Raw genomic sequence first — 10,288 nt, 5'->3', positions numbered from 1 at the left:
GTTGTCTGCATCGCCGGGCTGAGAACTTCGATTCGTTGGTTTGTTGACTCGAGCCGATTTCCGCGATGATCTCCGGTCGCTGGGTGCTTGGATCTTCCGCTTCCTCGATCTCCGACCTGACATCGTTCTTCTCACCAACGTACGGACAAGAAATTACACTAAGACAATAAATAATATGTTGCCTATGAAATTCGCGTTTGGCTGCTTGCTGGTGTACGCAGAAAGAGGCTTGATGCAGTCACGTGCGTCACGTGATCGGTTTACGATTACAAACACACTGGTGTAAGGGAGGCAAATCCACTGAACTGTGGTAGGGTGCCTAACCTCCCACTTAAACAAATTTGTTTCATACTGGCTTTCACAAATTAGATTTTTTCTATATGAGATATCAACATTACTTACAGCCTCTTTGAGGGTGTTAAATTAGGAAAAAATACACGCTTAAAAATATTTACCCGTACTTAAATAATGATGACTCCTTGAATAGAATCCGACAGCGGCCATGCTAGATAAATCCATTTTAGGATTTGACTTTGGTCTTTCCCGTATATTCTCACAATTTTCTTGTCGATTATCTGTACCTTTTCTCCGAAAACCGATAGTCATATCACTCTCACTTTTGCATTCTACCTTCTCCAGCAACATTTATTGGGAACAACTCACTAGACACATACCTCTAAAAAATAAGGTCAAATTTACTACGTTTTCAAGTTGCGAGTGCATGTTCGAATCTCCATAAATGACGTCATGATAGAACAATGTTTTATCGTGAAATAAATATCGCTTCCTTCTTTGTTCTTTGCGATTTATCGCGTAGCTATCTTAAATCATCAAATGTCAATTTCTCATCGCTTTATCATGACGTATCCGTGTCATAACCAATCATGTAGCAATAACATACACAAATATCGATGACTTAGACGTAGAATAGTGTCATGAAATATGATTATCCTTTGGTGTGCAACATTTCTGGTTGATAAATCTAACATATTCATACTTTTAAGAATAGCGACTATACATTATTATATCCCTTATCAGGTCTCTGTTACATTTGCAAAATGATACAAATTTAAAAATACAACTGAACTTAAATGTATGTATGTTGTAATATCCTTACGCTGCTGAGTGCGGCATTAAACAACAAGCAAACAAAACATAATATCTTTAAGAATTATGTTAACAATTCCGATGCTAAGAATAATCTCACAATCTCCATACCCCTTTCTCTCTGTTTATTATGAAAACATAATAACTTTTAAAAATAATCTGAAGGAATAATAATGGCAATAATGAATACTATCATAATTATCATCATTATTTATGTTACTTATCCTCAAGTGAAGTAGTCCTCCACACTATACATTCTGTGAAGACGCCCATGAACATATTAACTGTGTAACATACATTAATGGAATTTGATGAACAGTTGAAGTTAGCAAATGATATTATTCGGTGGAACGTCTATCAGCCATCTATTCTATTCATGAAGAACATTTCACGTGGGACCAACCGAGGGAATTATGACTATCGACTTGCTAATTATTTTTTTTATATTCATGCTGGCCCAAGCGATCTATTGGTTTGATTTATTGTTATGGTATCCACAAAATAAGTAGGATCCGATTTTTTTCCGTTTTTGTTGAAATAAAACTGAGTTATATTTGCTGTTTACGTATCAAAGTTTGCCAAATTGTTACAAAATGGCTACGTATTCCCAACATATTGTGCTAGGGAAAAGTATAACTGGACTGAGGGAGGGCGGTGTTCCTCCTTGTGGGTGACCCGCTTGGCGATATGGGACGGGAAAACTGCAGGGGGTGAGGGCAGTTAAGTTGATGGTACAGACAGATAAGAGAGATCGTTTTACAAATATGAAACCTCATTCCACAAAGGAATAGGCGAAAGCTGAAACTTGGTGAGGTTTACAGAACAAAGGCAGTTATTTCTAGTTTCATACTGACTCTCGAGGATACATTTAATAAACAAATTAATGTGTGTGTGTGTGTGTCATGAAAATACAATTAATGTGTGTTAGTGTGTGTTTGTGTGTGTGTGTGTGTGTGTGTGTGTGTGTGTGTGTGTGTGTGTGTGTGCGTGCGTGCGTGCGTGCGTGCGTGCGTGCGTGCGTGCGTGCGTGCGTGTGTGTGTGTTAGTGTGTGTGTGTGTGATTAAAATGCGTAAAACAGTATTTGAGTGTAAGAAAACACTATAAGTGAGTGAGACCTCAGTACAGGCACACCCAGTCCCCCAACCCAAAGTCTGCATGTATCAATACTCATACCTGCCACATCCTCAACCATTTAACTTACTCACACATTCATCTCACAACATGTTCGCCAACCCTCGTATCAAAACGCATGCACGCATGCACGCATGCACGCATGCACGCACGCACACACACATCACATTCTTCTTTCCGCACCATTATGTCTGCGTCAGCCATCATGGATCCATGCGCATGCTTTCATACATAATTCATCCTCCCACCATTCCCCAACATCCATCGAACTATAACTATTTCCGCCCTCATGTATCGGTATTCGTGCTTACACACATACACCCTCCTACCATTCCCCTACATCCATCGCACTATAACTATGACTATAACTGCCTTCGTGCATCCGCACTTATGTTCACATTGCATTGCATATGCATCGAATTACACGTTTAAAATATCGTAAATAGTTTACAACATGTACATATTAAATATCAGCAAACAGAGATCATTATAACGCAATAGATTTCATCCGTCAAAACATCACAGAAAGAGGGGCAGCCTGGAATTTTACAATGGCATCAGAATGCACTAAGAAGGGCAACAGGTCAGGAGGTGAGAGTTGCGGAAGATTACGATAAACTTCACTTACAGATCTCCATTACGAATATCTAAAGTATGAATAAAGATCACAGCTTGCTATGGCGTGTACTGCATTCCTGCAGAATTAGCAATGTCCTTAGCTCAAAATTTTATGTCTAAATGCTCATGTAGACAAAGACCCAAATGTATATAGGTATGACCATATTATATTCTACGCAAATATCACCACATTTAAAAACAAAGCTAGATTTGAGGTTTTGAAGAGCATTAAGAACTGATACACATAAGGAAAAATATTTATGGATGTCAACGGAGGAACACAGCGTTTCTGAGTATATACTTACTCCTTCATCAGGTGAATATTATTAAATGCTATGAGGCAGAGAACATATATATGTACCTGTAAGAACAACAAAAGTAAAAAGATAGCAAAGAAGGAAACACAACAAGGGAAGCCAACAGATAACTGGCGCTGATTACCCCGCCTCCCGTTTGCCCATTGTCGATTTCCCATTACCAATCATTCATAAGTTAAGTTTTGGCTTTAATTTGTCCATCGATAATCAACCATCAACGTCTATTATCTCAACCCTCAAAAGTACGAGAATATGTAGTTTACTGAGAAAGTGTTATCCAAATATAATATGTGTTACTGTTGACCACTTTCTTAATGGCATTGTGGCTTTCAAAGCTTTCGGCCATAGAAGCCGTGCCATTTTTCACTTGTCAGAGGAGTACACAAAGTATGTCATCTGGACTAACATTTTTGGTTCGGTGGCCGGGTTAGATCGCTGACTTTGTGTGCTGGCGATTGGGTGCCTCACTCACAGTGTGGGTTCAAATCCCGGACGGGACTCAACCCAAAAAAGTACGAGAATCTGTACTTTACTCAGAAAGTGTTATCCCAATTATAACATTTGTTGTCAAGAAAGCACAATAAATGTATATTCGGCTTTGGATGGATAATAATATCACAGACATTTACGGATATTGATGATTACTTGGAGGAGTTTCGTAACGCACGTTCCTCAATTCAGGGATTGGTAAATCAAAATGTGTGTGTGTGTGTGTGTGTGTGTGTGTGTGTGCGCGTGCGTGCGTGCGTGTGTAAATGTGGGCCTGTTGGATTTTACATAAAACATTCATCTTGAGCGGGATGGTAGTTCGAGTTGGTACTTCTTGAGGTAGAGAATGCCGCGCATGAATGTATTAATGAGATTCCTAGGTACATTGGGCCTTTTCGTCACCAGGAATACCCACAGTGGAGACTTCAATGGGGTTAGGGTGTACACAATGTGCTACCTGGTAGATTGTGTGTCATCAGACCGGACAACGTTGGTTCTTGACTGATTGTGGCGTAAAACACACTTATTCATTTACTTGTATCGGAAATTGAATGTTCATCTTAATTGTTATTGATGAACACGTAATATATTTTTCAAGATATAAACAGTGACATAATAACTACAACTTTATGTGAGCACGAGTAGCTCTATTGGAATGAGAGGAATAAGTGTTATAAAGTTGTAAGCTTCTTCACAACCGTGTAACTATGACTTGACTTTATTGGGTAATCAAAAAGGAGATAGCGACCTAAAATAGCCACATTTCATACGATTTCACTTGTCCACCATCTTGGATGCAAGGCGAAAACATTTCAGTGCGTTTGAAGCCACTGAGAATGCCCCCTGCAGAGTTGGACGAACATTCTGCGGTAGCGCGGCTGAGTTGACCAGAGGCTATCAGCAGTATTTCCTGTCCAGGTTATTTAGGTCCGTTGTTTGTGTGCGTGCGTGCGTGCGTGCGTGTGTAAATGTGGGCCTGTTGGATTTTACATAAAACATTCATCTTGAGCGGGATGGTAGTTCGAGTTGGATTAGCATGTTAACTATATGACCTTATTGAGGAAGAGAATGCCGCGCATGAATGTATTAATGAGATTCCTAGGTACATGGGGCCTTTTCGTCACCAGGAATACCCACAGTGGAGACTTCAATGGGGTTAGGGTGTACACAATGTGCTACCTGGTAGAGTGTGTGTCATCAGACTGGACAACGTTGGTCTTTGACTGATTGTGGCGTAAAACACACTTATTCGTTTACTTGTATCGGAAATTGAATGTTCATATTAATTGTTATTGATGAACACGTAATATATTTTTCAAGATATAAACAGTGACATAATAACTACAACTTTATGTGAGCACGAGTAGCTCTATTGGAATGAGAGGAATAAGTGTTATAAAGTTGTAAGCTTCTTCACAACCGTGTAACTATGACTTGACTTTATTGGGTAATCAAAAAGGAGATAGCGACCTAAAATAGCCACATTTCATACGATTTCACTTGTCCACCATCTTGGATGCAAGGCGAAAACATTTCAGTGCGTTTGAAGCCACTGAGAATGCCCCCTGCAGAGCGGTAGCGCGGCTGAGTTGACCAGAGGCTATCAGCAGTATTTCCTGTCCAGGTTATTTAGGTCCGTTGTTTGTGTGTGTGTGTGTGCGTGCGTGCGTGCGTGCGTGCGTGCGTGCGTGCGTGCGTGCGTGCGTGCGTGTGCGTGTGGGGTGGGGCTGGGGGGCGTGGAGGTGAGAGTGGGGGATAGATGATATATTTAGCAACAAGTAAGGTTATCTTGAGTGGGACGGTATTCGCAGATGGTATAGTATATGAACTATGATTCTGTTTAGGTAGAAAATGCGGATCCACGACCTGGTAGAAGTGTGTAATCAAACCTAGCAGCATTGGTTTTTGACTGATTGTGGCGTCAAAACAAACTCATTCATTTACTTGAACTGAATGTTCATCTTAATTGTTATGGATAGTCACGGAGCCATGATCCAGAGAACAGGGTGTCATTAGATAGAAATAAAGTAATAATAGGATTACCAGATAAACGCACAAGTACACGCACAAGTACACGAACACACAAACACACGCACGCACCCACACACACCATACGTACATTATACCACCCCACACACATACACACGCATGCACTCACGCACCCCCCCCCCCCCCTCTCACACACACACATACATACACACACACACACACACACACACACACACACACGCACGCACGCACGCACGCACGCACGCACGCACGCACGCACGCACATCTGAGTAATGTTATAAATTTCTCGGTTGAAGATAAGTTTTTAAGATCTGGCATACATTCACACATAGCGTTCATTACATCATAACGTAAATCATCATACATGTAACATGTATGACATGCTCGTCGGATATTGCAACACGTATATGTGAAAACAAACTTATCAAAATGAAGAGCAAAACTGATGAAAGTTACCAATAAACGTGTATACATGTAAGTGTTATATCGTCACTGCAAAAATAATGAGTGTTTGTGTTTAGTATTAACATTCAAATACGTTATATCTGTATTAGCGATAGTATCTACGTTCCACCGTTGAGTCAGCGTTAGCCGTACTATCTCGTAGTATATATTATTGTATTTCTGAAGACATCACGATACAGTTTTTACGATGCATCACGTCTACACTAGCGCTTGATAACAGCCTTTTGTTTGGGTGTTTCAGTAGTTTAAATCGCTGCTCTTGATATTGTAATAATTAAATTCAACAGCTCCCCTTTTAAGTCATTTTTCCTGACTTATAAGTAAATACAAGAACACAATCGGCCGGAATACAATGTATAATTCTTGTCCACTTCCATATGACTATATAGCATACAATAAGCTTTCGGGTCCCGTTTAGATCGGTTTGGGTGGCAGCCTAGATACCCATTGAATAGTTTCATCTCGGAATCTCCCATATCACTGGAGCTCCTCTTCAGTTTAAATGGAGTTACTTGTTACGATTCCGAACCTTCACGAGACTGTGTTTATGAATCATTGTCAAATAGTGGTGACATTAAATCTAGGAAACAATACGCGAAATCGCGCATGCACAGAACGGAAAATTTGGACAAGGCATTAAGTAATCCGCATGCGCAGAGCGATTGATTTCAGTACTTCCGCTAAGCGCTTCGAGTGCAGCGTCAAACGCGGGCCTGTAATCTAACACGCGAGGACTGACCAATGAAATCAGAGAAGGTAGAAATACCGGTAGACGCTATTGCTTGATTGACAATGTCAATCAAGAAAGGGAGGAGCTTAACGGTATCGTTCTCTCCCAGTAAATTCCGATGTCAAATAACGACGTTATTTGGACGGAAAAACGATGGTTTGAAAACGTCCAAATAACGTCGTTTTTCCGTCCAATGACCATATACGGAATAAAACGACGTTTTCGTGTTTGCAGTGTGAGACATGCATCACTTAGGGCTTTCCTGTACACATTGAGCTGACATGCTGCGATATAACTAGAATACTATTAAAAGTGGTGTTAAACATAACTCACTCATTAAGTAATAACATATTTTTTAGCTTAGCTGGAATATTCCTGTCTGTAGTGTTAAACAACAAACTAAGCAGAGAATATACATTTTCTTTTCTACAGTTCTCAATAGAAATAACGGTGCAGGTGTATGACAATGATGACACCTCCGGTGACGACCACATGGACACACTCTCCAAGCTGATCAACATCCAGGCCGCTGCTACAGAACAGACAGCCGTTTACACCCCATACACAGTGTTGGGAAGAACAAAGTGAGTCAGACTAAGACATAACTGGAATGATACAATAGAATTAGGTTGGGGGCCAGAACAAAACTTTGAACAGTGCGAAAAATTTCCCATGTTGTCTATGCTATGGATAGCTTTGGGGTTTTGAATGATGGTCGGTCTAGCATCAGCATAATGTTAATCTGACTGATGCTTCTAAACCTCAGGGCCATTTGATTAGCACCTAAGGTTTACTTATAACGGTGTTTGCCTGATGTTACAACATAAAGAGGCTAGTCATTGGCACATGGGTGATTCTGTAACAGGGGCGGTTTTAATCTTAGCGCAGATTTATTGATGGTGCAGGGTGGATTGTTACAAAGAAAAGATGATGTGAATGAGAAACGTTTGTGTCCGAAATATTTCAGTCGAGTTGCTGGAGCAATTAACATTGAAATGGTGTCTGCTCTGAGGGATGTTGATGAAATAATTGGGTTGTTTCTGCCTTGCATGTTTTTGTACTCCGCCGACTGCCCCAGTGATAGTGATTGCGTCGGGGTCTCATCCAGATGTTACCAGCACCAGGGGAATCCAAATGAAGCTATTAAGCGTAGTTGCACACCACGCTGTCTCTAGTACGACAGGGCACAGGCTCATCTAAGACCACCTCCGAGTTGTCGTCATAAATCTGAAACCATTTACTTCGAATATTTTCTGAATAATTCAAATGACCTCCCCTTACCATAAACAGGTTGTGGAACAATATTGCATTACACCTATCGACCAGAACCCAGACATTTTTGTTGAGAACCCGGCTGTTTCATATTCAATTTGTTTCCTTTTTTATACACAAACTGAAGCAATAGTGGCTGTGGTTATATGACGAGGCACCTAAATCGAGTGTTTCATATGAATTTGCACAGCAAGATGAGAGAACAAGATGACAAACTGAAATGTTTGGATTGAATTATTTTTTCAGGTTACAGATTGAGGTCCGTGCCTACTGCGACCCGGACTGGTACGGGTCAGTGTGTGAGAAATATTGCAAGGCCACTACTCACCAGAATCATTACACGTGCCACGCACACACAGGAGCAAAAGTGTGCTTAGAAGGTATTTTCAGAGTGAGTGAGTGAGTTGGGTTTAACGCCGCTTTTAACAGTATTCCAGTTATATCACGGCGTGTCAGCTTAATGTGGGAGGAAAGCCCAAAGTGAGACGTTTACCACTTCGGTGAAACCCACGAGCACGGGTATGGTGCTGACAAACCTAGAAACATAATTAGGGCAAACCCACAATCATATGTTTCTGGCGTGCCCAAGGGACGCAACTCTGCACAGCGAATCGCGGCGCCTTAGACGACAGGGCCACCCGTGCCCCCGTATTTTCAGAAGGTTGATGTCAATGTTGAGTTTGTTACTGCATTATGCATTAAATTTCAAAAGAAAGCACCATTGTGTTTGTTTTGTATTACGACCCTTTCGCATTAAAGTGGTTCCAGTGTACATTGTACATTGAGACCCATTTATCCGTTCGATCGGATTAGTTCATTCATGATTAATGATTCATCGAGATGGAGTAAAATCCATGTCCATATTTAGACATTCATGTTACACTGGTCATAAAGTGGTTTTCAGAACTTACAGTGTCCCGATTAGCAGGGCATGTGATGCTTCATTTCCATTACTGAAATTGCAGGTTGGGAGGGCGATAACTGCGATCAGGACATCGATGAATGCGCAGGAAGTAACATGTGTCAACATGGAGGCAGTTGCACAAATACACCTGGAAGGTTTGAGTGCATTTGTATTGAGGGGATCAAAGGTGAGTAGACTATCGGATATCAATCTACATTTGGATTCCTAAGAGGAACAGGCCACACAGCATATCATCTTGCGATTCTATGGTTACATGTGAAATTCGTGTCCCCCTCATTGGTATGATAGTAATACATAGTTTCAACAACGGCCTAAAATCTCTATATGCTGGCAGAGATGGGGTGGGGAGTGCAAGGTTCCTACTCCCCACACAGCCTCCCCTATAACAGACCTTTTTTCAGGATACCAGTCGAGTAATCGAGTGGAAGTATTAAACACATAAACCAAAAAGTAGCAATAAATGGACTTATTTGCTTCCCGAATTATTTTCGTCAATATTATATTTTTCAAGTTTCTCCCATTTTCTTAAATATGAGTCCACACAGATGCACACACACAAGCCCCGTAACCAAGCACACACGAACGCGGGGTTATGCACACAGATCCATATGTGCAAGCAATTTGTCAAATATATTTAGCGCAGAAATACAAGGTATAACTGCTTGAAACACCGCCTGTAACACTATAGTTGGTTGGTTGGTTTGTTGCTTAACGCCGCACTCAGCAATATTTCAGCTATATGATGGAGATCTACAAATAATCGAGTCTGGACCAGACAATCCAGTGATTAATATCATGAGCATCGATCTACGCAATTGGGATCGATGACATGCATCAACCAAGTCAGTGAGCCTGACCACTCGATCCCGTTAGTCGCCTCTTACGACAAGCATAGTTGCCTGGTACGGCAAGCATGGGTTGCTCAAGATCTTATTCTACTCCAAATCTTCACGGGTCGTAACTCCACAGAGGAACAAGGGTTAAAAACCTTTATATGCAACAATACTCAGTGGGCAGTTTCGATGGCAACCAGTCACTATTTATTGCGTCGTATAGACCACCTCTTTGGTCTAGTGGTTATTGATGTTAAACTGCGTATCTCAGTGGGCTAGCAACCGAACACAAATTTGCATGCATGTCGTTCAAAATGTGCAATAATTCTGAACGCGACATTAAGCCCCATATCATATGCTGCTTGTGTTTCGCTATATACTTCCACAACT

Source organism: Haliotis cracherodii, unplaced genomic scaffold, assembly GCF_022045235.1.
Source record: "Haliotis cracherodii isolate W230 unplaced genomic scaffold, xgHalCrac1.p SCAF_6, whole genome shotgun sequence".
Taxonomy (NCBI): domain Eukaryota; kingdom Metazoa; phylum Mollusca; class Gastropoda; order Lepetellida; family Haliotidae; genus Haliotis; species Haliotis cracherodii.
The sequence above is the reverse complement of the archived record's forward strand: the minus strand, read 5'-3'. Positions refer to the sequence as shown.